The sequence below is a fragment of the Puma concolor genome, chromosome E1 (assembly GCF_028749965.1).
Source record: "Puma concolor isolate L17-30 chromosome E1, mPumCon1.1.hap2, whole genome shotgun sequence".
In the NCBI taxonomy this organism is placed as follows: Eukaryota; Metazoa; Chordata; class Mammalia; order Carnivora; family Felidae; genus Puma; species Puma concolor.
Window position 1 is genome coordinate 46,352,321 of NC_141680.1, and position 24,720 is coordinate 46,377,040.

Genomic DNA, 24,720 nt, shown 5'->3' on the forward strand with positions numbered 1-24,720 from the left:
TCTGTGCCGATAGCCCAGAGCCTGGAGCTGCTTCAGATTCTATGTCTCCCTCTCTCTCTGCTCCTCCCCCGCTTATGCTCTCTCTCTGTCTCTCAAAAATAAAATAAAACATTAAAAAAAAATTTTTTTTTAAACCCAGGAAGTTCATGCTTATCTGGGCCATAAGGTCTTAGGTCGGGGTCAGATCATTTTGGGTTGAGGTAGGAGAAGGAAGCTAAGTAATATAAGCAGGAACAAACAGAGATCACAATTTGGGGAATTCTGGCAATACAAAGGAGGAATTTTGAGAGAAATACCTTGCAAGACGAGTTAAGAAAAGGGGGGGAGGAAGTAAGCTGAGGTTATGCCCATTGGATTCTATTTACTATGTGAAGTAGGAGCTAGTTCACCTACAAAATGAGGGATGAGGACAGGATACTGGGAAGCTTGGTAAAGATTTGGAAAGACCGTGGGGAACTAAGAAGATGTGTGGGAAAGTGTCCCTGAGCACATAGGTGCCATTAGGTAAGCGAACTCAGCATATGGAACTCAGGTCACCGAGGGACTCTCCTCTTTGTTGTGATTCTATAAGTAACTTAACAGTGTTACGTCAAGTGCAGTTTCTTATTCAATTCTATAAATACAAATTTCATTAAAGCTGGCATAAGAATCTTGACTTTTTTTTGCTTGAACCACTTTATTTTGTTCAGAACTGAACCTTAAAATTGAGCAACATAAAGTAAATAAAAGCACTAATTTAAAGTCAACATATTATGGGCGCCTGGGTGGTTCCATTGGTTAGGCATCCTGTTCTTGATTTCGGCTCAGGTCATGATCTCGTGGTTCGTGAGATTGAATCCTGCACTGGGCTTCTCACTGAAAGCACAGAGCTGGCTTGGCATTCTCTCTCTCTCTCTCTCTCTCTCAAAATAAATAAAAAGACATTAAAAAAAAAAAGAGAAAGCCAACATATTTATAACTAAATTCTGTTATCTAATTTTCCCAAAGTGTGAGGGCGAAACCATCACAGGACTTGTTCTCAACATTTTCCCTCCACTTTCCACAAAGTTTAAGGCTTTGTCTTCATTTGTAAGTCATTCACATCTTTTTTCCTTCCTCTAGAACTTATATAAGAACAATTGTGGGTGCACAGCATAATCAAACATAGTTCCAAAGGATTTCTTCTCTTAATTTCCTGTGTTGAATGACTTAAGTGCTTATTTTATAAACTGTTCCTGTTGATGATCATCTTCTTAAAAATACCTAATTTTTATTTGGATACGGCACAAACATATTAACAACTCTTGGTTATAGTAACGTAAAGGACAGTGGTAGTGAAAAGCATAATCTAAAATGGCCAAAAATAGATTTATATACGGTTTTGGAATCTAAGTTGCCAATGCTATTTGCATATGGGAGTAAATCAAGTTCTGGGATATCGTATTCTTTCACTCATTCAACAAATGCTACATTTGGTGGCCGTTCTCTTCCGACTACTTCTATTTTCTCAATGAAATCCTGATTCCAGGTCGTCAGCTGCTGGTGAGGGAGGGTGGACTGGAAGAGGTGGTGCTGGAGATCTGAGGAGAACGAAGAGGAACTAGTCATCTTAGCAGGAGAGTAAACTGGCTAAACTAAGGAAATACAGAAGGAATACCAGAAAATACTGATGCCAAGGAATACCGAGGGCCCACTGGAGATGTGATTCTTAATTTCAAAGTAAGATCAGTCACCATAGCTTTGTGCTTTTCTTAAGCCATATTCAATAGTCTGGGTACCGACACAGAGTAGGCAGAAAGGGGAGACATACCTGGGGCTTTGACACACATAGAAGATGAGGAGCAAGGCCGCTAAAGTTGTATTTGAGGAGGATAAACATGATAGACCATGGAATTGAAGCTGGGTAAAGAGGGAACAGAGAACAAAAAGTGTCAGAGTAAATGAACTGGAGGGTCCCGTGGGATCAAAGCAGTTAGAGGAGGGGGTGAGGGAATGCTAGAAGCCTAGGACAAATGCGAGGAGGCTTGAGTGCTGGATGCTTAACACTGAGATCTCTCAAGTGGTGGTTACTGGTAAGAGTGAAGCCTTCAGTATGACCAAAGAGGGGGTGGCTGAGATGGAACGAAGCAAAATTTACTGGAAATGAGGAACTCAAAGAACCGTGAAGATAGATTGTTGAGTAAATCCCCAACAGGAACGCCAAAGTCAAGAATAAGAGAGAGAACTAAAACACACCGAAGGCTGCACTTAGGAACAGCAAGTAAGCCAGACAGCTTCTTATCTGCCTCCGCTGTTCATTCTTCTCTCGCAGGGCTACCCTTCCTCTTTCATTTTGTTCTTTAAGTGTTACTGACAGTGAAAAAAGTATGAACATTTATTGACATATCATTATATAACAGCTACTACTAAAGGTACGAACAATATCAAATGCCCAAGAAATAAACACAGCCAACGATAATGCCATTGTTTACTAAGGATTTAAGTGAGTGACACACTGGAACCTCACCGTAAGACTACGTTCAGTAAAGAATTTAGTATACGGCTTGCTTGTATCTCATTCTAGACCACCTGTCATAAAGCATTTTTTAACAACTTCCTAAAATATGAACTACAAAACTATATTCTAATTGTGTTTCACAATAGATATCTGTCCAAAGGATGAACATATGATTTGTGGTCAGGTGCCAGACAGATGAGGACTGACTGGATTAAATGTATTAGGAAACAAATCTAGTGAAAAATCTCTAGAGAACATTAAAAATTACTGAGTCCCACTTTTCTGACCAGTGGTTCTCAGACTTAAGAGTTCACAAAATAGTAAAAGACACACCCCCCCCTTTTTTTTTAACTGAGGAGAAGCGCTGTCATGGGGTTAGTTTTTTATTTCGCAAGGTAAAGGCCTCTTAAAAACAAAATCAAACTTGACATCTATCCCCACCATTTCATAAAAATATTTTTTCATATCAAGAGGTAGGGTGGACATAATCTCAGAATAAAGGACAGTTTTTGTATTAAATAAATTGAGTTTTATATATACATTGTTAAAAGTGGGGGCTCTGGACTCAGCTAGCCTGGTTTCAAATCCTGCTTCTTCGGTTTTAATAGCTAGAGACAATAACAGCAACCACCTCGGAAAGTTATTATGAGGATGAAATATAATGCACATAAAGCACTTAGAACACTGCTGGCATACAGTAAGAGCTCATAAATACTGTCTATCGATTAATTATTCTTTACCATCTTGTTGGAGATAAGTGGTGAAATGAAACCAGTTTCCCCAACTGTTTTGAGAATTACATCACTGCTAGGTGACTGTAAAGCTTGAAAATAAATGACTATTCTGCTTATGTAATTCTTTCTGAGACTGACTATTGTGACCCCTTAACTTACCTAACACTATTGTCACTTGAACATTGCAAATTATAGTACACATTCTGCTGGACCTCAAGCTCCAAATGAGCACAGTAGTAAGTTGGCAGTTTCACAAAGATTTGACTAGTGTTGCAGTTAGGATTCTCCAAAGCTTTAGCCTCTATCTTCCGGGTGGATTACTACCAGAAGCAATCCTGCCTGCTTCTCTTATGCCTCAGGCAGAGTCCATTCTTATCTATGGACTCAAGTTTTCCAAATTTATTTAGGGTCAATATGCAGCTCCTTCCATAAACCAAGCCACCATGACTATCAGTTCCATGTGCATGCATCCTTCTATCTCCTCCACACCTTATTCTACCATAAGTATGCTTCTTCTCCAAAGTCCCCTGTATCTCCCCAGTGTAACCACTGTCATAGTCCCCAGCTGCCACTTCCCTCTCTCAAGGGGCACACACCTTGTTCTCCTGCGGCTCACCTGGAATGACTTGGTCAACTGGGGGGAACTGAGGCTAATTCTGGGTACTTCATCCAAAAGCCTATTTGTCATGCTACATGACCACAGCCTGCCCCCTGCAGTAGATCAACCTTCCCACCTCACTTCTTATTCTCTCAGATGAACCAGCAATTCTCCAGCAATGTATAAAACCTGGAATACTATTTGAGCCCCAGCTGTTGATAACCAGCGATTATAATCATACCAATTTTGGTGGGGACAACTTGAAGGGGCTTTAAGGTGTGTACTACAAATAGCCTGAAGTGATTTCTGGCCTGAAAGTCTAAGTTGAAGAGGACCCTATCCACTCTAATAAGGCTTATCCAGCCTCTGATTAAAATGATACATGAAAATATAAGATTTCTAAAATACTAATTGAAATCTCTCTTCTTCAAATAGCTCAAAGCAAAATATATAGCCTTACTACTGCACTAAAATGAATAAACAGTAATGTTTGCTGTTTATAATCTTATAAAACATTATCTCAAAAAAGTAACAAGTAATTTGCTAGGCTGTTTTATTTTTTTAACATTTATTTATTTTTGAGACAGAGAGAGACAGAGCATGAGCAGGGGAGGGTCAGAGAGAGAGGGAGACTCAGAATCCAAAACAGGCTCCAGGCTCTGAGCTGTCAGCCCAGAGCCCGATGTGGGGCTCGAACTCATGGACCGCGAGATCATGACCTGAGCCGAAGTCGGACGCCCAACCGACTGAAACACCCAGGCACCCCTAGGCTCTTTTATTTTAAAAAGCAGTGCATTTTCTTTGTTTTCCTGAGATGATATCAGAGGCAAGCTGCACCAAGGAAAAACTGTCAGTCAACTTTTAGATATCCGAAAGGCGGGGGGGGGGGGGGGGGGGGGGTGGAATATATATATATATATATATACACACACATACATATAGATATAAACATACATATATATATAAAAGAAAAACGCAACCCAGTGATTTCACACAAGAGTGAACAGAATGATGATACATTAGAAGTGATCTCTGTCAAATTAGCATCAGGGTAAGGAGTCTTTACTTCATTTGGGGGGCAACATGATCTATAAAGAAAGTGTGAAGTGGGTTCTGAATATAACTGATGTTTAAGGGGTTAGTTCAAGTAGCTTCCAGTTCAAATGCAGACAGATTTGCCACATTTGCCTAAGAGGGAGACTATCAGCAGACTAGTGGCAAGTCAGGACATATTCACAGGTCTTGCAAGCTTTTCTCTACAGTTGTGCAAACCAGATTTGAATGCTTATTTTTAAACAGTGCATGCACTTGCAGAAATACGATCACAAATTAATATCTGATCTTTTGTTCTAAAGTTTGTGTGATTCCAACTTCTCCTAGAATCATGAGTATTTTCTTAGTTCCATCCAACTCATCATTCCAGTAGTATGCTATGATTATCGACTTTAAGAAATGGTTTTGAATTTTCCAGCCATGCAGTGAGGACTCGGAGCATAACTTCCATCAACTCATAATACAGGAGGCCCTTTCTGTTTGTTTGTTTGCTTCAAAGACTGGCAGCCAGCGTCTAACACAGGTCATCATCTACATTTGCTGAGCTGTGCACTTACCAAATATTTAAGGCCCTGACCCCATTTGTACAGTCAGGTCTCTAATCATCCATGGGTATCATTCTGTCTAGCAGAGACTTGCTGCGCCCCACCAACTTTAGAGCACTCTCAGAACTCTCTTTGAGTTCCGTTACGATAAGTGAAAAAGGCCTACGCCCTGAGCACCAAGCAGCTGGGTGATGTCTACCACCTGACTGGTCTACATCCAAATTAGTCAACTGAGATTTAATATAGATCTTCTCATTAGATAGCCCAGAACCAAAGATGGGGTATGTGTAGCAACTCTCCAAACTAATCTCCGCCGACACCCCCACCCTGTTACACTCCCTCCTAGGGTGTGGCCTGGTATTTCATGAATTCTTGATGACAAAGATCATGCTTCCATTATGGCAGGTCCTGCCTTGCTGCCACCTGGCAGCATGTATTCTCACTGGTTTCAGAATTTTACAACTTTCCTCTCTTCTTTTTCCCTGTCCCTTGGCTTTCAACTTGTTGTGCTTGCTGCTCTGTAAGGCGTCTGCTACAGACTAGCAAATATCTTGTCTTCTGAAGCAGACAACTTACTCTTTCCTTTCCCACACCTGGAACTTCTCCTCACTCTATCAAGTTCACGTTCTTCTGTTCCTCAGAAATCTCCTCCTTAAGTAATGCCACGCAACCCCATCACATTTAACTGCGTCAATGCCACCTCGCTCGCATCACGTCCGTGGTCCTACTCTCCAACACTTAACGGTAGCAATAGTCAAACTTTAACATGCACCAACATTCAATGGAGCTTATTAAAATGCAGATTTTCAGGCATCACTCCTAGAAATCTGAATTCATTCATTAAGTCTGGAGTGGAGTGGAGGAAGGTGACTAGTTGATAAGTCCCTCCCCTGAGATGAGGCTAATGCAGGCCAGAGGACACTGAGAACCAGCCTTCATAGTTTCAACTGACACTCTATTAAGTTGTTTTCTTTTTTTTTTTTCAACGTTTTTTTATTTATTTTTGGGACAGAGAGAGACAGAGCATGAACGGGGGAGGGGCAGAGAGAGAGGGAGACACAGAATCGGAAACAGGCTCCAGGCTCCGAGCCATCAGCCCAGAGCCTGATGCGGGGCTCGAACTCACGGACCGCGAGATCGTGACCTGGCTGAAGCCGGACACTTAACCGACTGCGCCACCCAGGCGCCCCTATTAAGTTGTTTTCTAACAGTTCTTAGATTTTCATTTTATTTAGTGTATATTTTCTATAGCCTTAATTAAATCATAAGCTGAGGAGGACACATTTTTATTCCTTGACAAGTTGTAGCTGTAGAACAGCCGAAGAACTATTCTAACAAGATAAAAAAGTTACCAAGAATAAATGTAAGATCTCTGTACTTAAGTGTGGCTGGGGGAGGTATGGTTGTGTGAGAGATGACTTGGGGGATTTTACTCAACAGTAAACTCAACATGAGATAGGATCCAAGATAGAATGTGGATGTCAAAAATGTTAATGCAATTTCGGTGTGCATTAAAAGAAGACTAAGGTTTTGAACAACGGATGGATAGATCTGGTCTATTTCAGAACAGGGACGACACTTGCAGTACACCATGATTTCTGGGTTTCACAACTTAAGGTGAATATAAACAAATGTTAAAGTTCAGAGAAATGTGAATAGGATGGTAAAGGGCTGAAAATAAATTATAAAAGGATTGGCTGGAGGCACCAACCAAGCTGGGGGATTTAGCTTAGAGAAAAGATGAATTTTGGGGGCCTTTATGTCTGGATGGAAAAGCTCTCTTCATATACCTTCAGGGCTTCCACAGGGAAGTAGAAGCATCCTTGCTCTATATAGTCTTGGCGGGGGGAGATGTATAGAAGCTACACATCTCATCTTAACGTAAGGAAGACTCTAACGTACAGTTGTCCAAAAAATGGAATGCAACATTCGAAGGGAATGAGTCCTCTGACACTGAAGGAATTCGAACTTAGACTACGGAACTTGACAGAAGTCATTTAGCAAAAATGGAGAGAAAATTCAAACCAAAGCACATGAACTAAATGATTTTTGAGATCCCTTGCAATGCTGAGATTCTATAATTCCCTTGCTATTCTTTGACAGAACCAGCTAGTATTGCAAAGAGGATGAATTTTGAAATGAATATTCCAGGATGGGAAGGAAAAAGGAGACTGAAGGCTAGGAAGATAATAAGGAGGCTACACTATAGTTCAAGTGTGATTTACTGAAGCTATAAAAAAAGAAAAAAGGAGTGATCCGAAAAACAAAGCAGAAAAATATTAGGAGTATTCAATAATGGACTTGAAAAGTGCACGCACACACAAGTATAGCCAACTGATTTTTGACAAAAGAGCGAAGGCAATATGTTAATGTATTGACTGAAGCAAAGATCATCCTTTCAACAAATGAAGCTGTAACAACTAGACATCCATATGCAAAATAATAATAATAATAATAATAATAATAATAATAATCTAGACACAGATCTCACACCTTTCACAAAAAACTAATGCAAAATGGATCCAGACCTACCTGCAAAACACAAAACCATAAAACTCCTAAAAGATAACAGAGGGCAAAAATCTAGATGACACTGGGTATGGCAACAGCTTTTGAGACATAACACCAAAGCCAGATCCATGAAAGATATAACTGACAAGCTAGACTTTGTTAAAATTAAAAATTGTCTGTCAATGAAAGACAATGTCAAGAGAATGAGAAGGCAAGGCACAGACTGGGAGAAAATATTTGCAAAAGACACATGTGATAAAGCACCAAAATATACCAACAACTCTTAAAACTCAAAAATAAGAAAGCAACCCAATTTAAAAAATGGGCCAAAAGCCAAACAGGGTATACAGATAGCAAATAAGCATATGAAAAAATGCCCTACATCATATGTCATCAGGGAAATGCAAATTAAAGCAACAAGATACCACCACACACCTCTACAATGGCCCAAATCCATTCGATTGACAAGACCAAATGCTGATGAGGATGTGGAACACAGGAACTCTCATTTGTTGCCAGTGGAAATGCATTAGGGCACAGCCATTCTGGAAGACAGCTTCTTACAAAACTAAGCATACTCTTTCCCGCAATTGCACTCCTTGGTATTTGCCCAAAGGAGTTGAAAACTTATGTTCACACTAAAACCTGTACACAGATGTTTGTAGGAGCTTTATTCATAATTATTCTTAATTGCCCAAACGTGCAGGCAACTATGATGCCCTTCTGTAGGTGAATGGGTAAATGAGCTGTAGTGCATCCAGACAATGGGATATAATTCAGCGCTAAAAAGAAATGAGCTATCGAGCTGTGAAAAGACACGGAGGAACTTTAAATGCATACTGCTAATGAAAGAAATCAATCAGAAAGGGCTACACACTGTACGATTCCAACAATATGACATTCCAGAGACAAAACTATGGAGACAGTAAAAAGGTCAGTGACTGCCAAGGATGGGGGGAGAAGGCACAGAGGATTTTTGGAGCAGTGAAAATATTCTGTATGATACCATAATAATTGATAGATACATGTCATTATATAGTTGTCCAAACCCACCGAATGCACAATACCAAGAGCAAACAGTAAATTTGGACTTTGGGTGATTATGATGTGTCAATGTGGGTTCAGTCATAACAAAGATACCACTCTGGTAGGAAATATTGATGATGGGGGAGGCTATGCATGTATACGGACAGGGGTATATGGGAAATCTCTGCATCTTCCCCTCCTTTTTGCTGTGGGCCTAAAACTACTCTTAAAAAAAAAAAAAGTCTTAGGGCGCCTGGGTGGCTTAGTTGGTTAAGCATCTGACTCTTGATTTCGGTTCAGGTCACGATCTCATGGTTGTGAGATCAAGCCCCACGTCTGCTTAACGTCTGCTTCTTTTTCTCCCTCTCCCTCTGCTCCTTCCCCACACGTGCCGGTATACTCTCAGGTGTGTTCTCTCAAAAAAAAGTCTTAATTAAAAAAAAAAAAAAATGCATACAAAGGAAAAGGGGAAGAAACATGACTCGAAGGACCTAGAAAATAAAGGTAACTGGGAAGAGATTACTATTTGTAAGATAAGGAAAAAATGTTTAATAAATGTAACAAAGTGTTGAACATTTCAAGAATTCATTTCAGTAAGAATTCTAATGGAAGATGGTAAAAGCTTCTGGAGATATAGCCATATATTACCTACAGTAAAAGTACTCTAAAAATCATCACTAAATGCTTGGACAAATGAATAAATTCACATGAGATACTACTTTTCAGAAATGGAATTAGTAAACCTCCACTCTGAGTATACTAACTTCCAAGAGTTGGAAAAATATAAATGTTATTTGAAGAAGAAATGAATAAATAATTAATGCATACAGAATCCAAGTAGTGCCAGACCGAGGCTAGAACTGTAGCTACAGAAGCAATGTGCTAAGGGCTTTAACGTGTTCTCTTCTATAACCATTAAAATAGCCCTGGGAGCTAGGTGTTATTTTTACTCTTCTTTTGGCAGATGAGGCACTGAGGCTTGTTGCGGTAAAATGCCTTTCCCCCGGAGACACAGCTGGCCAATGAGAGAGACAGAACTTGAACACCAACCTGCCTGATGCCAAGCGAGCCCTGCAGGGACGGCTCAGCTACAGACGGCACTGGGTGTCAGCTTTGCTGGAGACTCAGATTTAGTGGACTTGAAGGAGAATCTGGAAATCCATTTTGGGGGTTTTATAAAGCTCCCCAAATTCTGATAGACCTCAAAGACTGAGAACCATCGTGTCACTAAATAGAAGCGACATCAGAAGACAGACATCTTGGAATAACCCCCCAAACCGAAGAAACCTGGTGAGCTCTTTAGAGTGGGAAAAGACAACACTTAGTTGGAAGCTAGGCTCTTTGCTTTCATAGGCTGGGGACATGGAGACCCAGGTACCACTCTCGACGCCCCTAGATATTTACTGAGTATCCACTATATACCCCAAAATACGCTAAGCAGAGTGCTTTAAGGAGATGAATAAGATGGCCTTTGTCATAAGTAGCTCAATATTAAAAACCAAAGACACAACTATATACAAAGAAAATAAAAGGCTATGAGAAGCCAAAGAGGAAAATAATTACTTCTACTGGAAGATAAATGTGTGAGGGATCTTCCAGAGAAGGTAATCAAGCTACAACTTCAGGGATGAGCTTCCCTGCCAGAGTCTATGTACGGACCCCATATCTCACTAAAAGGAGGCATTCATTCATATGGTAGCAGTTCTGGAAAGATTTCTATATCTAGTCCATCTTCCCCTTCTTACTAATGAGGAAACTAAAACTAGAGAGTCATACAATCAATGACATTTCTAAGGCTAGTCTCCAAAACTCTTGACACCTTGTCCATCAGTTTCCCACTAAACCATTACAGTTCTTGTATTTCTCTCTCTCTCATCCAGAGAACCTACTTAGTGATTGATTTCATCTATAACATTTTTACTTTTTAAGAAGGAAGTCTAAATTTGGCCGTGCATGAAAAAAGGTTTATACTTGGGAATGCTCTTTGATATGGCGATTCCATTTCTAGGAATTTATCCTAAATAAATATGGATGTGCAAAAATATTTAGCTTTAAGCGTCCTTATCATAACATAGTAGATAATAGTGAAAAAGTAAATATAATATATATGTCTAAGTGTAGTAGACTGATTAATAAAACCATGGCATTATCATTCTATAAAATAAACTATAGAAGAATATTTAAGAAAGACTGTTTACGTTACTGAGTGGAGGAAAAGCAGTTACAAACCATAAAATACATTTTTGTCCCCCTCTATACATATACATACATATGTGAGTGTGTGCATGTGTATGTGTGTATACATGTACAAAGCAAAAACTAGTAAAATGACATACTCCAGATATTAACAATAGTTTTCAGGTGCTTTTTTTTTCTTTTATACTTAGTGATTATCTTCTTTTACTCGTTTGTATTTTTTTTAAGTTTATTTATTTTAAGAGAGACAGAAAGAGCATGAGCAGGGGAGGGGCAGAGAAAGAGGGAGAGAGAAAATCCTAAGTGGGCTTCATGCTCAGCACAGAGCCAGACACGAAGCTCTATCTCACAACTGTGAGATCACGACCTGAGCTGAAATCAAGAGTTGGATCCTCAACCGACTGAGCTACCCAGGTGCCCCATTCATTTGTATTTTTGAAATAATAGACATGCATTTCTATAATTAAAAGAACTAATAAAAGTATTTTTATAAACAGATCTTAGATCTGGGAGATCTAAAAGACCCTATAAAAGCTGGTGAGATGACCAGATTAAAAAAAAAAAAGAAAGAAAAGAAAAGAAAAGAAGAAGGCAGCCCTGTCTCTGAACCCTCCAGGCCCACTAGAGAGCCTGAAGTGATCTAAAGGCAAGAAGGGGCTTTCTGAATCAAATTCAGACTCCAAAAAATAGTGAAGCTTGTTCTAGAGAATGAGGCTTCACATCCAAGTTGTGAAATCTGGAATAAGAAACCCAATAATAAGTCAAATTATTTTAAGTGGCTGAATCAAGAAGCCTAAAGGTTACCAGACTGGAAACAAGGCAACCTGGATTCTAGCCCCCACTTCTGCGACTTTAGCTTAAATAAGCTGCTTACTCTTCTGGGGTCCCAGTGTTCTCATCTACAAAATAAGAATGACATGGACAGGGGTGCCTGGATGACTCAGTCGGTTAAGTGTCTGGCTCATCTCACAGTTTGTGAGTTCAAGCCTAACAGTGCAGAGTCTGCTTGGGATTCTCTCTCCCCCTCCGTCCCTTCCCGGCTTGTGTGTGTTCTCTCTCTCTCCCTCTCTCTATCCCTCAAAAATAAATAAACTTAAAAAAAAAAAGAAATCGGTGCTTGGGTGGCTCAGTTGGTTAAGCGTCCAACTTCCGCTCAAGTCATGATCTCACGGTTCATGAGTTTGAGCCCCACATCAGGCTCCCTGCTGGCTGTGCAGAGCCTGCTTCGGATCCTGTCTCCCTCTCTCTCTGTGCCCCTCCCCTGCTCTTGCACACTCTCTCCCTCTCTCTCTCTCAAAAATAAACAAACATTTAAAAAATAAAAATAAAAATAAATTTTTTAAAGGAGCAAAAAGAAACCCCCAAGAGCATCTTTTATCAGGGGCAGGGAAGAATACATGGACAAAATCAGTGTTTCTCAAACTGGTATTTCCTTGGAATATTAATAGTTGTAACTTTAGGTATGTATGGTTAAGTAGGTTTAAGTAAATTTGGAAAATGTTGACTACATAATTTCTAAGGTCTCCTTCTCTAACCTGGCCTAATTCTGATTTAAAACCATAGTCATCTTAATGTACTTAAATCTACTATATTTACAGATATAGTAGATATCTACTTGTGGTTATGTCATAGAGAGGAGCATTACATAACTCAAAATGGGTGACAATTTTGACAACTGACAGCAGCAACTGAGTGCAGGAAGCAAAGGAGCTACAAGTTCATCCTATTCAACTTTTTAAAAATTAACCTTTAGATAAAAATAGAGAAAAGGATTCAATCTTTTGACTGTGGTAATAAACTATCATCTTTCTCTCCTTATGTTGACACAGTGTCCCACGTGGGGCCGTTACTACTTATAAGACAAATCTCAATTTTGAACAGCTGAGTTCTGTGATTTAGGATCACATATGGGCAGCCTTCTGCAGCTGGAGAAAGAACAGACACAGAATCGGTAACTCAAGTACTGTGCGTCTTCCCTATCTCCCTTTCTGAGCTCATCGCAGCCACAGCTGGTTGCCTAAGTGAGGAGTTACAGAAGAAACCAAAGTAATCAGGCAGCAGACAGAAAAGCAAGGAGAATCAATAAAGAGAAGTTCTGCAGGAAAAGTCCAATAACACAGGAAAAGTGTCAGGTCAAAAAGTAGTTGTGGAACACCATAGAAATGTCTCTGGAATGCAATAATAATCGGCAATTTGGATAAATTCTCCTACATATATTTGAGATTTGACTGAATATATCTAATGTGGGGCTTAGCGTTCTAATTACAGGTTTACCCTATAGTAACCATTCATTATCAAAAGGCTCTTAAGTCTTGCTAAATTTCCTCCTTCATGACAGGACTCTAGGTAGATTTTTAAAAATCAAAGCACTTCCTGGGGCGCCTGGGTGGCGCAGTCGGTTAAGCGTCCGACTTCAGCCAGGTCACGATCTCGCGGTCCGTGAGTTCGAGCCCCGCGTCAGGCTCTGGGCTGATGGCTCGGAGCCTGGAGCCTGTTTCCGATTCTGTGTCTCCCTCTCTCTCTGCCCCTCCCCCGTTCATGCTCTGTCTCTCCTGTCCCAAAAATAAATAAACATTGAAAAAAAAAATTAAAAAAAAAAAAAAAAAAAAAAAAAAAAAAAAATAAAAATCAAAGCACTTCCAAAAAAATTATGTCATTGTGGATAAATTCGAGTAAATACATGTATAAATGGTATAGAAGTTCAAGCTACCTATGTGTGTATCTTTATATATCAGTTTTGAGTCACTCTGGAATAAGAATATACCTCAAACTATTACTCGCCCAGAGAAAAGATACTGTGTTAAAGCCCGAGATGTTAGTGAAGAACTCAAAGCTACAAGTACAGTAAATCTTTGAGCACTGGATACATGGACAATGACTTTCAATGTCAAATTTTACACTATTAGTAAAATGGTATATGGAAGGGATTTGCCGCTGTCTACTCTAACTTCTTTGAAAAACCTGAAAAAACATGTTATTTAAAAAGCAAAAGGCAAAACCCAAGTTTCCTGCAGGTTTTTTTTTTTTTTAATTGTGAACATACTATCAAAGGATACTGCCCCAAGTAACAAATCATATGGAACCCTACGAAAAGTCTCTTTAGAATCATACTCTTTTAAATAATGCTGTATATAGTTCTGGGCAGCTTTTTGCTAACATTATTGCTAATTCCTTCTTCCACCTCCCTTTCTCCAACATCCTATCAAGGTAGTCGTTGTTTTTCCAAATCAGTACTCACATATAAGAAACTGACAAGATTTATAGAAGTGGTTGAGCATTTATCACCTCCTCTCTGATGGGATGTGATAAAAAGTAAAGATAAATCAGCCAAAGTATAAGTTCACAAATAAAAGATATCTCTAAGTGTCCTCTTGACTACCTTATCCACAAACACTTCAAAATGTGTAATTATCAAACACTATAAGAGGACAATCTAATGCTTGAACTATTTTCAACAGCAACAAAAGTTTAAGACAAGGAAATACATCTATAAACATTTTTGATTACAGGCAATGTATTAAAGATTTCTACCTCTACAGAGCTATAAGAGTACCTCTGGCAATATAATCATACCAACCAACTACCTCTCTGGAGTTTTTGATAGTGAGGATGAACAGGAGTTGGATAAAAAGATGGTGGAAAACACCCCGGGATACACAGGTAAGAGACAGTAGCGTGACCCATCAGAGGAACTGAAATAGAACAGGTTGGCTGGAACCCAGAGCATGGGGGAGGGGCACAGGCTGAGGGAAGAGGGGAAGTTCAGCAGGGGCAAGACCACATAGGGCTTGTAAACCACGCAGGGAGTTAAGCAGTGCTACTGGAAGAGTTTTAACCGGTGGAGCAACAGGATCAGACCTGCCTTTTTATAAAAGTCGCTCCAGTTACAGGGTGGAGAATGGAGTGGAGATGGGCAAGGCTGAAGGCCCAAGGAGCAATGCAGGCAAGGGGCGATGGTGTCCGGAGGAAGGCAGTGGCGGGGGCACGGATGGGGGGTGGGGGTGGAGGGAGGAAGATGGAGAGACTGGACAGACCTGACACGGTGAGGAGACTTCAGCACAGAGGGTCTATTCTGTGACTGGGAACCAGAGGGGAGGGAGAGAGGAGTGTTAAAGAAGTGCCCAGATTTTTGGCTAGAGCTCTGCCTAAGACAGAAAACAGCGGTAGGAGCATGTTTAGGGAGGATGGGAGGGCAGAATGAATTAATTGAATTTTGAACTTACCTGCGTGATCATGAGATAGACAACAGGTTATGCTGATAAAAACCCAGAGCTTTAAACAGAGACTGAGATAAAATTAATTTGAGAGTTAATGGCGTAAAGATACTAACTGCAGCTATGGAAATGGATGTGATCAATTTCAGGGAGAACAATCACAGAGGAAAAGAGGAGGTCTAAGACAGACTCCTGAAGTACTCCAGCATTTTCAAGGACACAAAAAACCCCAAAAGGGATAGCCAGAGGTATAAGGAAAATCACAAACCCTTGGAGTGAGAGAAACCAAGTAAAAATGATATTTCAAGAAAGAGTGGTCAACAGAGTGCTTCTCACGGTAAAGTGCTTCTCACGGGTAAAGTGACTGAAGCTAGCCATCACAAAATAAAAACACCAGTAAGTCTTCCTGTCTTCAATTCAGGTCCCAGATTCTTCTCATGGTAATGAAAATACGTGCAACAATATTCTCCACTCCTCCCAAACTAGGTCGTCCTGGTCTTCTCACTTCTAACATTTTCCCAGTGAGACCTGACTCTCACCTCCAATTCTGTCACCCGTGATAAGTAATCACATTCTATCAAGTTCGTCCTTGTAATCTTTTCTATATCTCTTCTTCCCTTTCCATCCCCATTGCCACCACCCCAATCCAGGTTCTAAGTACCACACAACTGGATAATTAATCTACGTCTGCCAAATTAGGCAGTCTTTCACCTCTTCTCTAGAGCAATCCTTTTCACACAGAATAACAGTATTAACTATCCTAAGACATTAACTTTGTTTTATTCCACTGCTAAAAGCCCTCCAATAACTCCCCATTATAATCATTTGTTCAAAACTTTCATTCAGTTTGGGGCACCTGGCTGGCTCAGTTGGTAGAGCACGCAACTCTTAGGCTATAAATCCAAGCCCCACGTTGGATGTAGAGATTACTTAAAAATAAAATCTTTAAAAAAAATATGTCATTCATTTAGCAAATATTTACATAGGGCAATACTTCTCAAACTATATATGCTAAGGTCCAGTTTTCTTTTACAAGTTTCTCATCAATATTTTTACAAAATACAATAAAAAACATGATGATGTTAAATTGCTAAAAAAAAAAAAAAGTTTCTAAATTCTTACTCTGAGTTTCAATATTTATTTCATTGTGGACTGGTAACAATGGTTCATGGCCCAGCAGTGGTCCAAAGACCATACTGCAAACAGCCCTGACGCTGACAACACATGGATAAAAAGACATTACGATTGTGCCTTCAAAGTCTTAGAGCCCTGGTTCTCAATGCAGGGCGATTTTGCCATTCAGGGGAAACAGTTCTGATCACTACACAGGAGGCAGGAAGGAAGGAGGGAACTACTGGCATTGAGTGGATAGAGGTCAGAGATGCTGCTAAACAGCCTACAACAAACAGCTTTGGGCCCTTCTCCCAACAAAGAATTCCCCAGCCTAAAATGTCAAAAATGCTGAGGGTGAGAAATTCCCCCTAATGTGTGTAATGCAAATGAATAATTACAGTATATTAAGAATAGAGCTACATTCTAAGTACATACAAGGTACAGAGGAAGCATAGGAGAAGCACCGGAGTCTGTCTGGAAGGTCAAACAGATTCAGTAAAACAAAGGAGTCCTCATCTCCTGATTCACAGCTTTCTACAGCACAACTCCAACCTAACTTTTAAATCTAATTTCTTGCTTCTTCCAAAAACAGCTCTGCTAGACTGGTCTAAACTGTGGATTCTATACCTTGCTGAGTCTGTCACTCTTCCCAGGGCATGGATAACCATCCTTTCCCCTCCTATCCCAAATCCCTCAGCATTCAAGGCCTAATTAAGTTCTGCCTCCTCCATGAAGTCTTCTGTGATTCTTTCTCTTAAAATTGCTATTGGACTTTTCAATTAGACCACTCATTTGGCACTTTATCATATACACTTTTGATATCATTTGTTAGGTTATGGTGCTTAACTTCTACATGATTATTTAACATTTATGTTCCATCTCTATGTTGACAATATACTTAAGACAAAGCTTCTGACATACCCATTCCAATCACTTCCTTCCCTGTATTAATGCTACAACAGATGCCAAAAAACACATGAAGAAAGTGGACTAGACTTATTAAGTATTAGACATTACAGTCCTACAACCAATGCTTCAGGTCTTTGAGCTCATGACAATTTGAATACATCCAGTTACTAGAGTGGTAGTTTATTTATAAACCTTAGTGTCACAGAGCGTCCATTCAATCCCACACATTGCACACTTATACTTCTTACTTCAGGCCAAGAGAAGTCCACTGATTTTTGCCACACTTAAGTTCCAGAAACTGCCAGAAATAAGAAAACTAAGAAATCTCTATTGGGGCAGTTTCTCTGCTCAAATTTTAAAACCGAAACAGATAAAGAGATCTTTACATTTTCGGGCAACACCCTCACTGCCATGACAAAAATCTGAAATTTTGGAAAATGCTTCTAATCTCAAAAAGAAGCGGAAGAAGAAAAGGGGTCGAGGGGAGGAGAAAGAAGAGAATCAGGAAGAGGGGGAGGAAGAAGAAAAGGATGACAAAGAGGAAGATGAAGGAGGTGGTTTAATTCTTTAGCAGAGAGATGTTGGAGAAGTTTAAACAGTTTAAAAAATTGTCTGATATCTAAATACAAAAGTCAGATTTCTGTAGCTTATTTTCTGAATGCCTATTTATAACTGTATACAGGCAATGATGGGGGGGGGGGTGAGGCCAGACATACAGATCTTCAGTGTTTTAACAACCCTTCTCTTCCTCTTCACCCTCCTAACCTATCATTTCTAAGTTCTGAGAACCTTTACAGATGGAAAACTTTGTCAATTTCTTGGAGAATTAATTAAGGAAGAAAGGCATAAGTTGTACTTAGTTACTCATCATAAAATATTCTTTGACATAAAATTGAAAGCTTCCTTGACTACTTGATTCTTGGCTTCATCTCTCCAGCATCTGGAGAGGCAGTTGAGAATACAGACCCTGGAACCAGATGTCCTCCTTCCAACCCCAGTTCTGCCACTTACGAGTTGTACAAACTGTATGTCATTTCCTTCTCCTCCTTTAAGAGTTCCTGAATCAGGAGAACCAAGTTCTAGTCCTAGTTGTGCCTCTGCCTGTGCCTCTGCCTTGCTTAGTGACCTTGGGCCATAGTTTCCATATCTGTAAAGAGAAGAAGCCAGGGGATTGCACTAGATCACCAAGGGTGATTTTGCCTCCCGGGGACCATTTTGGCAATGTCTGGACATATTTTTGGTTGTCACCTCTAGGGGTGGGTGCGAAGTGTCACTGGCATCTAGTAGGTAGAGGCTGCTAAACATCCTACAATTCACAGGACAGCCAGCGCCCCATGCCAAATAATTATCCAGTCTAAAAATGTCTATGACGCCACAGTTGAAAATCCCTTGGCTCTAAATCTCTCAAAGACCGCCTCAGAGGTCCCCAAGAAGTGGGGCTGAGAAGGCCCATTTTAGCAGTTTTCTATGATGGGCTTTCATGAGAGAAAAAAAAGTACATGTTAAGGGTATGGACTCTGAGGCCAGACTGTTTGGGTTCAAATCTGACTCCGCCACTCACTAGCTATATATCTTGGACTAGTTACTTAACCTTTCTGACACAGTTTCCTTCTCCATAATATGGCGTCAATACAGAATCTACCTGATAAGGCTGTTGTGAGAACGGAATAAGCTAATGTACGTAAAGCATCTAGAACAGCACCTGGCACCATGTAAGTATTAGCTACTTACCATGTAAGTATCATCATCACCACCAATGTAAATATGGGCATAAGACGGGACAAAACAGCCAGCGCTTCACTTCAGGAGTCACGTGAGCTGGATTCCTCAGTGGGAAGGGTGTGAAGACCGAGCAAATTTAAGCACAGGTCCTTCCACATCAGAAATTCTGCTCTCCCTCAAGTCATCGTGTCCCATGTCTCCCCTCTCCTGCTTCCATGGCTACGGAAAGGCTTGGATGCAAATGTTCTCATGGTTTGCAGGGAATGTGGTACTTGTACCCATTACTATCATGCAAAAAAGTAATGGGAGGAAGCAGTTTGTTAGCCATCAGCAACTTGGTCTTCACTTTCTGCCTCCCCTCATCAGGGGCTGCCATCAAAGCCCTGGGGGTCCTGTTACCCCTGCGCTGTTCTCCTCCACAGAAACTTCATGAAGGGCGTGGGACACACCTGTTCCCCTGCTGACAGTGAAGCCACCACAACAGAGAAACAGCCTATGATATTACCTTTTTGTTTGTTTTCTTAACTACACAAGTGGAAATATAATCTCACACTAAAACATTCAGATGCGGAAGTACAGCAAGTAAAAGAAGAAAAATCTCCCTGTATTTCCCATCCTCACTCCCCTTTCACAGAAGTAAACGTTTTTTCAATATAATGTGTGCTTGTAAAGAGTTTTGTAATGCATTTACTTTCAGTTATATATATATATATATATGTTTTTTGTTTTTTTTTTAATTAAAACGTGTGGGGGCACCTGGGTGGCTCAGGCAGTTGAGCATCCGACTTCGGCTCGGGTCATGATCTCACGGCTTGTGGGTTCAAGCCCCGCATCGGGCTCTGTGCTGACAGCTCGGAGCCTGGAGCCTGCTTCGGATTCTGTATGTCTCTCTCTCTCTCTCTCTCTCATTCTCTCTGCCTTCCCCCACTCACGCTCTGTCTCTCTCTCTCTCTCAAAAATAAATAAACATTAAAAAAAAATGTCTGTACATTTGGATCTGTATCATTTTAAGATCTGCTTTGCTGTATTCCATAATGAGGGTAAGAGGATGTAGCATAGTTTATTTAATTATTTCCTTACTGGTGGACAGTGACCCAATTCTTGATCTGTAACTCACCTGCAGTTGCCAGCAAATCTAATCCACTAGACTCTACAAACAGCTCTGCCTCCTCAAAAGATTTATTTCTAAAAGTCTATTGATAAAAAAATGTCAACTGAATTTATATATTATTTGACTCTGAGATATTAGCATAGCTACATTATTCCTGTTCAAATGTAAGTAAATTTTACTTAAAAAACCAAAACCAATGGAAGAATTAATTCAAGGTTAAAAATGTCAACTTATAAAAAGTTATCTATAGTATTTTTTTTAGAGTGTGTGCTTTAGCTCTAAATACTGCGTCAGAGATTTTGGAAATCACATGGTCATAAGCCATTTCTTCTTCTAAGTAAAAAAAAGGAACTTTATACATTTTCCCAACATGAAAGTTAGAATTAGTAAATTAGTAAACTGTTACTTCTTCATATCCAAGTATCATCCACAAGTACTTTGTGGAAAAGCAGAAGGGGGAAGTTTTGCATCTCTAACTAGTGAGCAATTGCTTTCTTTTCCTTTCCCAATAAATTACAGGCAGACTTGAACAGATGTCAGGTTGGCATTCAAAACCTAAAATATAGCTGAAAAGCAAGTTATGACTAATACAAGGAAAAAAGATGAATGTCAGAAAGCTTCATTTTTTTTTCTTTTTTTCAAATTTCAGATAAGCTCTTTAGCCTTAGGGTTCCTTTTACAGAGCCCTGGAGTTCGGCTAGATGTCTTAACCCCCATTTAAATTGCAATCTCTCCTCATGAGTGGGGGTGTGAAAATGCATTTTAAGAGTGTCAGTGTTTATGTTAATCTGAGCAAGAACTCCCTCTCTCTCAAATATGGCGCACAAAACCTCAGTGCTCTTTCTTCCACAGTATTTTTTTTTTTTTTTTTGCACTGTTCTTAGCATGTGAAAGATGTCCGCCTGTGATTGAGAGGCTCCTTATCTTCTCGGCAGCTCTACTCCATAGAGTAACTGCAGTTTCACGTATGATATCAGAAAGGAGTTGCTTTTCTTTAGGATTTCAAAAGAAACCTTAAAACTACAGATTGAAAATGGGCTTAGAGAGGGAGACTTGAAGAAAGGCGACCAAAAAGAACAGTGTCAGTTTCAAAGAAGGGGCGGGGGGGGGGGGAGCACAAGACCCTAACAGAGGCTCTCCTCCCCACCAGGTGGCCTGGATATCTGCAAGATACAGAGTCACCACAAGACAGCGTGAAGCTGGAGGCCCTTCGGTCTCCAAGCCCTTTTCCTTCTAGCCCTACAACGGGTAACTTCTGCTAAAGGCCCTTTCCTTGGATACATGTAAACCTAGTCCTAAAACTACATTAAGAGATGCTAATTCTTTAACAACTATTCCACTGTTCTTTGAAGAAGGTTTTTTGGTTTTGTTTTTTGTTTTGTTTTGCTCTGGCACTTACAATTTAGGGGTAACTGCCAGGGATGCGGAAAAATCAAGTTTCTCTACAGAATCTCTATCTTTGCCAACAAAAGAGCTACAATGAGAACTGAGATAATCAATCGATTATCCAGAACACTCTCCCCAAAACTGCACGGAAGAGAATAAGTGTAGTAAATGTCTGAGCGGAAGGACATATTCGGCTGACACTTGAGTGTGCTCAAGGACAGCAATAAGCTGCTGAGTTTATTTGCTGAGACTTGCAGATACCAGTGTGTGATGCCCACATTTCTACCCTGGGTGCTCCTAGGACATTTACTGCAGGTGCGTGACCTCATCTGACCTTTAATGTTCCTGCAGAACTATGTGCCTCTGGTTAGCCCTTTAGTCTTCCTATACCTCCTCAAAGCAACATTCCATATATATCTAAACTGTATTTTCAATCCTGAAGGTAACATGAAGCTTTACAAGCAAAAGAACTGTATTACCTAAAAGCATAACTATTCATAAACACAATGAGAGAAGAGAATTCTAAATTTATCATTCTGTGAGCTCACAACTTTGATATATAGGCAAAAAGATCCAGTTAGTGAAGATTCCTGCTTACAAAGTAGACCCAATTCTAGACTCCATGGTACACACAATGATTTGGTTTCAAGCCAAAAGTAAAAGAGTTCTCTGCTTAAAACAAAACAGAACGGTCCCATAACCTACATAAATTATTCTTTACTAATCATTATTTTTTTCCATTTTAATCGATTTAAACAATCACACCCAGTGTCCAGTTGGATCCCAAAACCACAGAGGTTTATCTATTTAATTAAGAGTGAGGAAGAAATCAGCCAATTTTGTTCCCCCACCTGACAGGGTAAAAGAACATAGGGTATACATATAAAAAGGACCTGTGTAGTGTTACTTTTTATTCTATACAAAATGTAGCAATCTGGGGCGCCTGGGTGGTGCAGTCGGTTAAGCGTCCGACTTCAGCCAGGTCACGATCTCGCGGTCCGTGAGTTCGAGCCCCGCGTCGGGCTCTGGGCTGATGGCTCAGAGCCTGGAGCCTGTTTCCGATTCTGTGTCTCCCTCTCTCTCTGCCCCTCCCCTGTTCATGCTCTGTCTCTCTCTGTCCCAAAAATAAATAAACGTTGAAAAAAAAAATGTAGCAATCTGTACTTTTATATGCCTTTACCAAAACCTAATGAGAATTTTATAACCATACTGTTCTTGCACCGCAATGAGGTACTCTACTATGGAATTCCCCCCCAAATTCAAAGGGAAAAAGAAGACTCTAACGGAAACAGGGAATGACACATGCACAGCAAGAGAATTATTTCCCAGCCTTTTTACCATAAAAATGTAGCTTTATGACATTGAGAATCTTCATTCAGAAAAAAAAATAGTAATAATGTCTTTCAACTTAGTTCAAAACTAAAGGTAGTTTTTTAAAATACTTTTTGTCCTTTGAGTCAAATTGTTAACACATGCATTTTGATGGCCAAAAGCCATAAAGAGAAAAAAAATTTTTTTTAAGAACAGAACCCATTTTTTGTCCAATTAATGTAAAAATATTAGAAAAATAAATCCACCAAAAAAGGTTTTGGATAGTAGCACTCACAAAAGCAAAGTATTATACAAAAAGCAAAGTATTATAATTTAACTAATTTCGATATGGACTACAGAAACACAGATTCATAAAGTCACTCAAAAATCCCAAATCTGTTTTGATTGAATTCCAACCTCTTCAACAGCTGGCAAAGTCACAAATCGACCGATAGAGGAGTTTTGCTCCTTCACTCATTATCCACCTAACTGCAGACAGAGGCCCTAATGAGCAAGGTTTGGATAACACACAAACAGGAAACTCGTATCTGAATAACGGAATCCTTAATAGCTTCCAAACTGTGAGAAAATATTATAATATAATGAAAAGATATAGTTTATAACAGAAGCAGTTGGTTTTCTACTTGTTAGCCAGATAATATAAATGTTCAAAGAAACAGAATCATTAGACTCTCTCAGTCTGGAAAATTAGTAAAAACATTCCACAAGAATAATTTAGAACATTTAAGATCATCCTTTTATCTCTCCTCACACCCAAAATAACCTAAACAGTATTTCCATGTCTTGACAATAAGTCCATAAACTTTCAAAATACACATGACCAAGAATTACCACATTTTTTACTATGTTCCAAATTAAAATTCTGTTTTTTTATGGACTTGGCCTTTGTATCTTTCAGATAAAAAAGTATGTTATTGCCATCTCAAGGTGTATAAAACTCAGGTGATGAGGGTCTCTGTCATTTTCTCTTAATCCAATTCCAAACTCGACCTTTACCCAGTGAACAGGTGTGTGCTGTGCCTGTAATTTATCACAGTGAGCGGCCAGGCAGGAAGGCTACCAACAATAGGAGGCTAATAGAACCAAGCACTTAATGCCTACACAGCAGTTCTCTTCCCCACCACACTTTTATCTGCCAGTAGCAATGTAAAGATAAAGAATGATGGAGGGTGAGGGGAGTGATATATTCGTATTCCTTCAGGGTTTTTCTTTAGATACTGTTTTTATACTAATAGTCTGCCAGAAGCTGTTATACATTCCTTTCTCAGATATTCCGTGGCTCACATTCCAATTCAACCTATATGATATGGATATGGAAACAGTCATGACAGCATTTCCACTAGGGAAAATAAAGCCACTTCACACACGGATAAATTAAATAAAACTTCAAGAAGAAAATGATAAATGAACAGCACATTTCTGTGTATGCAATATGGAAACTTCCATGTATATCCTACATTTGTCTCTTTGGATCAAACTTATCTAATTTCAAAACATGCCAGGAATCCATTTACTAGATATGAAGACGTACTAATTGGGTAATGCAACAGCAGCTAACTAACGTAAGAACAATGCCCACAGTCTAATAGATAACGATGATTCCGCAGGGTACATCTGACCCACAGTGGGTCTTTAGAGTCAGGTGAAATTTCCAAATATGCCCTATAGGAAAACATTCATAAATAGATAAATAAAATGAAATTTCTAAATCTGTCCTATCCACAGACGTACTTAAATTAATAAATAAATCAATAAGATAAAGTAACCGCAAATATTTCTATTTTCCCTATAAAA

General features: G+C 39.6%; 1 protein-coding gene across 2 annotated transcripts in view; it reads right to left on the bottom strand.

Annotated features, from left to right (window-relative positions):
- NSF (N-ethylmaleimide sensitive factor, vesicle fusing ATPase) overlaps positions 1 to 24,720 on the bottom strand; it is a 150,102-nt gene that overhangs the window by 79,671 nt on the left and 45,711 nt on the right. The window lies entirely within an intron of this gene.